The sequence below is a fragment of the Pseudophryne corroboree genome, unplaced genomic scaffold, assembly GCF_028390025.1.
Source record: "Pseudophryne corroboree isolate aPseCor3 unplaced genomic scaffold, aPseCor3.hap2 scaffold_914, whole genome shotgun sequence".
NCBI classification, from domain to species: domain Eukaryota; kingdom Metazoa; phylum Chordata; class Amphibia; order Anura; family Myobatrachidae; genus Pseudophryne; species Pseudophryne corroboree.
Window position 1 is genome coordinate 56499 of NW_026970494.1, and position 6757 is coordinate 63255.

At 48.7% G+C, this 6757-nt stretch overlaps 7 non-coding genes and 2 pseudogenes across 7 annotated transcripts; all 9 read left to right on the forward strand.

The window, feature by feature from the left end:
- The first annotated feature begins 902 nt into the window (after positions 1-902).
- On the forward strand, positions 903-1066 carry LOC135045974 (U1 spliceosomal RNA). Its single transcript, XR_010238352.1, has one exon. It is a non-coding gene; the product is annotated as a U1 spliceosomal RNA (small nuclear RNA).
- Positions 1067-1218: 152 nt separating this feature from the next.
- Positions 1219-1353, forward strand: LOC135045931 (U1 spliceosomal RNA; annotated as a pseudogene).
- Positions 1354-2055: 702 nt separating this feature from the next.
- On the forward strand, positions 2056-2219 carry LOC135045960 (U1 spliceosomal RNA). The gene has a single exon (XR_010238339.1). It is a non-coding gene; the product is annotated as a U1 spliceosomal RNA (small nuclear RNA).
- A 152-nt stretch (positions 2220-2371) lies between these two features.
- On the forward strand, positions 2372-2506 carry LOC135045934 (U1 spliceosomal RNA; annotated as a pseudogene).
- A 698-nt stretch (positions 2507-3204) lies between these two features.
- Positions 3205-3368, forward strand: LOC135045957 (U1 spliceosomal RNA). The gene has a single exon (XR_010238336.1). It is a non-coding gene; the product is annotated as a U1 spliceosomal RNA (small nuclear RNA).
- Positions 3369-3520: 152 nt separating this feature from the next.
- Positions 3521-3684, forward strand: LOC135045920 (U1 spliceosomal RNA). Its single transcript, XR_010238307.1, has one exon. It is a non-coding gene; the product is annotated as a U1 spliceosomal RNA (small nuclear RNA).
- Positions 3685-4352: 668 nt separating this feature from the next.
- Positions 4353-4516, forward strand: LOC135045986 (U1 spliceosomal RNA). Its single transcript, XR_010238364.1, has one exon. It is a non-coding gene; the product is annotated as a U1 spliceosomal RNA (small nuclear RNA).
- Positions 4517-4668: 152 nt separating this feature from the next.
- Positions 4669-4831, forward strand: LOC135045936 (U1 spliceosomal RNA). The gene has a single exon (XR_010238317.1). It is a non-coding gene; the product is annotated as a U1 spliceosomal RNA (small nuclear RNA).
- A 671-nt stretch (positions 4832-5502) lies between these two features.
- Positions 5503-5666, forward strand: LOC135045886 (U1 spliceosomal RNA). The gene has a single exon (XR_010238282.1). It is a non-coding gene; the product is annotated as a U1 spliceosomal RNA (small nuclear RNA).
- Positions 5667-6757: the final 1091 nt, after the last annotated feature.

The window sequence follows — 6757 nt, forward strand, 5'->3', positions numbered from 1 at the left end:
AAAAAGGTTTAAAAAGCGTGTCCGTGTGTGATTATTTTTGAAGGCACAACCCTGGCGGGGTTGTTTATATAGATATATATGTTGCTAATAATCACTTTCTAGCGTAATGTTATTAAATAGCTGTTAGTATCTATGTCGTCAGGTACCACTGGGTCGTATCCTATATACTCCTGTGGGAAACTTGACTGCATAATTTGTGTTTCCCCTGGTCGGCTCTCGTATAATTCAGATCTCTTTGTCTCAGGTCTCTCTCCAGCCTAGTTTGCTGTCTGTTTCCACTTCTCTTTTCTTGAGCCGCTGCCTTCTATGCCCTTGTGCACTCTCCAGACTTCTCCTGTCTGCTTACTTTGTGCCTTCCAACGCACAATGCAAACTACAGGTAGTGCTGCAGGGCCCACACCCTTTTACTTGCCTTACAGAGCAGCTCTGGAGCTGTTACAGTGCCCAGCTGCAGCAAGAAATCAGCTTGAATGCTTCAGGGGCTGGGGCATAGCCAACATGAGCCCCACACCGACGGAGGGTGGAGGTGTTTAATGCAAACTAGGGGTCAGCCAAGCGCCGCAAAAGGCCGCCATGCCCTGCATGCCCCTTTTCTCTTTTCATATGCAGACGAGGGTTGAAGCCAACTTTGACCCACTGCTTGGATGACATCACCATATGCAAATCCATCTGCGGCAGGCCTTCCCCCAGGAATGCTTGCACTAGTTGTTGCATTTGGTTTGTTGTTTGGGGGTGCTTCAGTATTAGGCAGCCTTCTGCCCTCCCATGTTCATCTGAAAATATGTGTTCTCCCTGCAGTTGTTGTCCCCAGATGAGAGTTCCCTTGTGCTGCCTCAGTTGAATCTCCTTTACTTGACAGAGATGTGCCTGAGCAGCGGCCCTCCCCAGCCCTATCCCAAATCATACTTATTTTGCATAGGAGATACCATGGTCATGAAGATTGTTCTCCCAGGGTTAGGTTCATTCATTGCGTTCTGGGTATGCTGACCTCTGTGATTTCCCCAAATGTGGGAAACTCAACTGCATTATTTGTGGTAGTGGGGGACTGTGTTTGTGCTTTCCTCTGGTCAGCTCTGGTAAAAGTCAGATTTCTTTGTCTCAGATCTTCCTCTAGCCTTGTTCTTCTTTCAAGAGTTCCCTTGTGCTGCCTCAGTTGGATCTCCTTCACTTGACAGGGGGGTGCCCGAGCAGCGACCCTCCCCAGCTCTAGCCCAACTCCTACTTACCTGCCAGGTGAGATACTATGATCATGAAGTTGCTTCTCCCAGGGCAAGGCTCACCCATTGCACTCTGGGTGTGCTGCCCCTGCGATTTCCCCAAATATGGGAAACTTGATTGCATAATTTGTGTTTCCCCTAGTCGGCTCTCATATAATTCAGATCTCTTTGTCTCAGGTCTCTCTCCAGCCTAGTTTGCTGTCTGTTTCCACTTCTTTTTTCTTGAGCCCCTCCCTTCTATACCCTTGTGCACTATCCTGACTTCTCCTCCTGTCTGCTTACTTTGTGCCTTCCGATGCACAATGCAAACTACAGGTAGTGCTGCAGGGCCCACACCCTTTTACTTGCCTTACAGAGCAGCTCTGGAGCTGTTACAGTGCCCAGCTGCTGCAAGAAATCAGCTTGAATGCTTCAGGGGCTGGGGCATAGCCAACATGAGCCCCACACCGACGGAGGGTGGAGGTGTTTAATGCGAACTAAGGGTCATCCAAGCACCGCAAAAGGCCGCCATGCCCTGCATACCCCTTTTCTCTTTTCATATGCAGATGAGGGTTCCAGCCAACTTTGGCCCACTGCTTGGATGACATCACTGTATGCAAATCCGTCTTCTGCAGACCTTCCCCCAGGAATGCTTGTACTAGTTGTTGCATTTGGTTTGTTGTTTGGGGGTGCTTCAGTATTAGGCAGCCTTCTGCCCTCCCATGTTCATCTGAAAATATGTGTTCTCCCGGCAGTTGTTGTCCCCAGATGAGAGTTCCCTTGTGCTGCCTCAGTTGAATCTCCTTTACTTGACAGAGATGTGCCTGAGCAACGGCCCTCCCCAGCCCTATCCCAAATCATACTTATTTTGCATAGGAGATACCATGGTCATAAAGATTGTTCTCCCAGGGTGAGGTTCATTCATTGCATTCTGTGTATGCTGACCCCTGTGATTTCCCCAAATGTGGGAAACTCAACTGCATTATTTGTGGTAGTGGGGGACTGTGTTTGTGTTTTCCTCTGGTCAGCTCTGGTAAAAGTCAGATTTCTTTGTCTCAGATCTTCCTCTAGCCTTGTTCTTCTTTCGAGAGTTCCATTGTGCTGCCTCAGTTTGATCTCCTTCACTTGACAGGGGGGTACCCGAGCAGCGACCCTCCCCAGCTCTAGCCCAACTCCTACATAACTGCCAGGTGAGATACTATGATCATGAAGGTGCTTCTCCCAGGGCAAGGCTCACCCATTGCACTCTGGGTGTGCTGCTCCTGCGATTTCCCCAAATGTGGGAAACTTGACTGCATAATTTGCGTTTCCCCTTGTCGGCTCTCGTATAATTCAGATCTCTTTGTCTCAGGTCTCTCTCCAGCCTAGTTTGCTGTCTGTTTCCACTTCTCTTTTCTTGAGCCGCTGCCTTCTATGCCCTTGTGCACTCTCCTGACTTCTCCTGTCTGCTTACTTTGTGCCTTCCAACGCACAATGCAAACTACAGGTAGTGCTGCAGGGCCCACACCCTTTTACTTGCCTTTCAGAGCAGCTCTGGAGCTGTTACAGTGCCCAGCTGCTGCAAGAAATCAGCTTGAATGCTTCAGGGGCTGGGGCATAGCCAACATGAGCCCCACACCGACGGAGGGTGGAGGTGTATAATGCGAACTAAGGGTCATCCAAGCGCCGCAAAAGGCCGCCATGCCCTGCATACCCCTTTTCTCTTTTCATATGCAGATGAGGGTTCCAGCCAACTTTGGCCCACTGCTTGGATGACATCACCGTATGCAAATACGTCTTCTGCAGACCTTCCCCCAGGAATGCTTGTACTAGTTGTTGCATTTGGTTTGTTGTTTGGGGTGCTTCAGTATTAGGCAGCCTTCTGCTCTCCCATGTTCATCTGAAAATATGTGTTCTCCCTGCAGTTGTTGTCCCCAGATGAGAGTTCTCTTGTGCTGCCTCAGTTGAATCTCCTTTACTTGACAGAGATGTGCCTGAGCAGCGGCCCTCCCCAGCCCTATCCCAAATCATACTTATTTTGCATAGGAGATACCATGGTCATGAAGATTGTTCTTCCAGGGTGAGGTTCATTCATTGCATTCTGGGTATGCTGACCCCTGTGATTTCCCCAAATGTGGGAAACTCGACTGCATTATTTGTGGTAGTGGGGGACTGTGTTTGTGCTTTCCTCTGGTCAGCTCTGGTAAAAGTCAGATTTCTTTGTCTCAGATCTTCCTCTAGCCTTGTTCTTTTTTTGAGAGTTTCCTTGTGCTGCCTCAGTTGGATTTCCTTCACTTGACAGGGGGGTGCCCGAGCAGCGACCCTCCCCAGCTCTAGCCCAACTCCTACTTACCTGCCAGGTGAGATACTATGATCAGGAAGGTGCTTCTCCCAGGGCAAGGCTCACCCATTGCACTCTGGGTGTGCTGCTCCTACGATTTCCCCAAATGTGGGACACTTGACTACATAATTTGTGTTTCCTCTGGTCGGCTACTCGTATAATTCAGATCTCTTTGTCTCAGGTCTCTCTCCAGCCTAGTTTGCTGTCTGTTTCCACTTCTCTTTTCTTGAGCCCCTGCCCTTGCCCTTGTGCACTCTCCTGACTTCTCCTGTCTGCTTACTTTGTGCCTTCCAACGCACAATGCAAATTACAGGTAGTGCTGCAGGGCCAACACCCTTTTACTTGCCTTACAGAGCAGCTCTGGAGCTGTTACAGTGCCCAGCTGCTGCAAGAAATCAGCTTGAATGCTTCAGGGGCTGGGGCATAGCCAACATGAGCCCCACACCGAAGGAAGGTGGAGGTGTTTAATGCGAACTAAGGGTCATCCAAGCGCCGCAAAAGGCCGCCATGCCCTGCATACCCCTTTTCTCTTTTCATATGCAGATGAGGGTTCCAGCCAACTGTGGCCCACTGCTTGGATGACATCACCGTATGCAAATCCGTCTTCTGCAGACCTTTTCCCAGGAATGCTTGTACTAGTTGTTGCATTTGGTTTGTTGTTTGGGGGTGCTTCAGTATTAGGCAGCCTTCTGCTCTCCCATGTTCATCTGAAAATATGTGTTCTCCCTGCAGTTGTTGTCCCCAGATGAGAGTTCCCTTGTGCTGCCTCAGTTGAATCTCCTTTACTTGACAGAGATGTGCCTGAGCAGCGGCCCTCCCCAGCCCTATCCCAAATCATACTTATTTTGCATAGGAGATACCATTGTCATGAAGATTGTTCTCCCAGGGTGAGGTTCATTCATTGCATTCTGGGTATGCTGACCCCTGTCATTTCCCCAAATGTGGGAAACTCGACTGCATTATTTGTGGTAGTGGGGGACTGTGTTTGTGCTTTCCTCTGGTCAGCTCTGGTAAAAGTCAGATTTCTTTGTCTCAGATCTTCCTCTAGCCTTGTTCTTTTTTCGAGAGTTTCCTTGTGCTGCCTCAGTTGGATCTCCTTCACTTGACAGGGGGGTGCCCGAACAGCGACCCTCCCCAGCTCTAGCCCAACTCCTACTTACCTGCCAGGTGAGATACTATGATCAGGAAGGTGCTTCTCCCAGGGCAAGGCTCACCCAATGCACTCTGGGTGTGCTGCTCCTACGATTTCCCCAAATGTGGGACACTTGATTACATAATTTGTGTTTCCTCTGGTCGGCTCTCGTATAATTCAGATCTCTTTGTCTCAGGTCTCTCTCCAGCCTAGTTTGCTGTCTGTTTCCACTTCTCTTTTCTTGAGCCGCTCCCTTCTATGCCCTTGTGCACTATCCTGACTTCTCCCGTCTGCTTACTTTGTGCCTTCCAACGCACAATGCAAACTACAGGTAGTGCTGCAGGGCCCACACCCTTTTACTTGCTTTACAGAGCAGCTCTGGAGCTGTTACAGTGCCCAGCTGCTGCAAGAAATCAGCTTGAATGCTTCAGGGGCTGGGGCATAGCCAACATGAGCCCCACACCGAAGGAAGGTGGAGGTGTTTAATGCAAACTAGGGGTCATCCAAGCGCCGCAAAAGGCCGCCATGCCCTGCACACCCCTTTTTTATTTTCATATGCAGACGAGGGTTGAAGCCAACTTTGACCCACTGCTTGGATGACATCACCATATGCAAATCCATCTGCTGCAGGCCTTCCCCCAGGAATGCTTGCACTAGTAGTTGCATTTGGTTTGTTGTTTGGGGGTGCTTCAGTGTTAGGCAGCCTTCTGCCCTCCCATGTTCATCTGAAAATATGTGTTCTCCCTGCAGTTGTTGTCCCCAGATGAGAGTTCCCTTGTGTTGCCTCAGTTGAATCTCCTTTACTTGACAGAGATGTGCCTGAGCAGCGGCCCTCCCCAGCCCTATCCCAAATCATACTTATTTTGCATAGGAGATACCATGGTCATGAAGATTGTTCTCCCAGGGTGAGGTTCATTCATTGCACTCTGGGTATGCTGACCCCTGTGATTTCCCCAAATGTGGGAAACTCGACTGCATTATTTGTGGTAGTGGGGGACTGCGTTTGTGCTTTCCTCTGGTCAGCTCTGGTAAAAGTCAGATTTCTTTGTCTCAGATCTTCCTCTAGCCTTGTTCTTCTTTCGAGAGTTCCCTTGTGCTGCCTCAGTTGGATCTCCTTCACTTGACAGGGGGTGCCCGAGCAGCAATCCTCCACAGCTCTAGCCCAACTCCTACTTACCTGCCAGGTGAGATACTATGATGTTCACTGTTAGGGCAATCAGGATGTGGAATTCCCTGCCAGGGAAGGTGGTAATGGCGGACTCTGTAATTGGATTTAAAAAAGGAATGGATACATTTCTGAATGAAAAAGCTATCCAAGGTTATAATACTTAAAATATCAACATGGTTAATCCGGGGGTAACATGAGTTATAGTAGCTAACTAGTCATAAAACATTATTCAGCAAGTATGTAGAATCATCACAACTTAAAACAGGTTGAACACGATGGGCAATTTGCCTCTATTCAACCTCAAAAACTATGTTACTATATGTTACTATATTACTATGTTACTGTAGTATACAGAACACCACAATGTAATGAGCAGTGATAGTGAGCACTGATGAGGATACTAGAACTGACACTGAGCAGCAAGATGCAGCACTGGACTATTAGTAATGTACTGTAGTATGCTGAGCACCACAATGCAGCACAAGACAATGAGCAGTGATACTGAGCACTGATGAGGATACTACTGAGAACTGACACTGAGCAGGAGAGACACACTACTAGTATTACTGAGCAGCAATAAGTAACCACTGATACTGAGCACTGATATTGAGATTTCCACTGAGAGAACATAGCCACGTCCTCTCCGCTCTTTCTTCAATGCACGAGTAAAAATGGCGGCAACGCGCAGCTCTTTATATGGAATCCGAATCTCGAGAGAATCCGACAGCGGGATGATGACATTTTCCCTTGTTCAGGTTTTCCGAGTCAGGCGGGAACAACCGAGCCTGCCTCGGACCAGTGTAAACCACATGGAGTTCGTCGGGAATTCGGTTCTCGGAGAACCGAACCCGCTCCTCTCTACCTTATACCCATCAATTTTTTTATTTTCAATCTAAGCCCCTGCAGTTTTCTGTAAGCATCTGCTTCGCTATGATGATCAA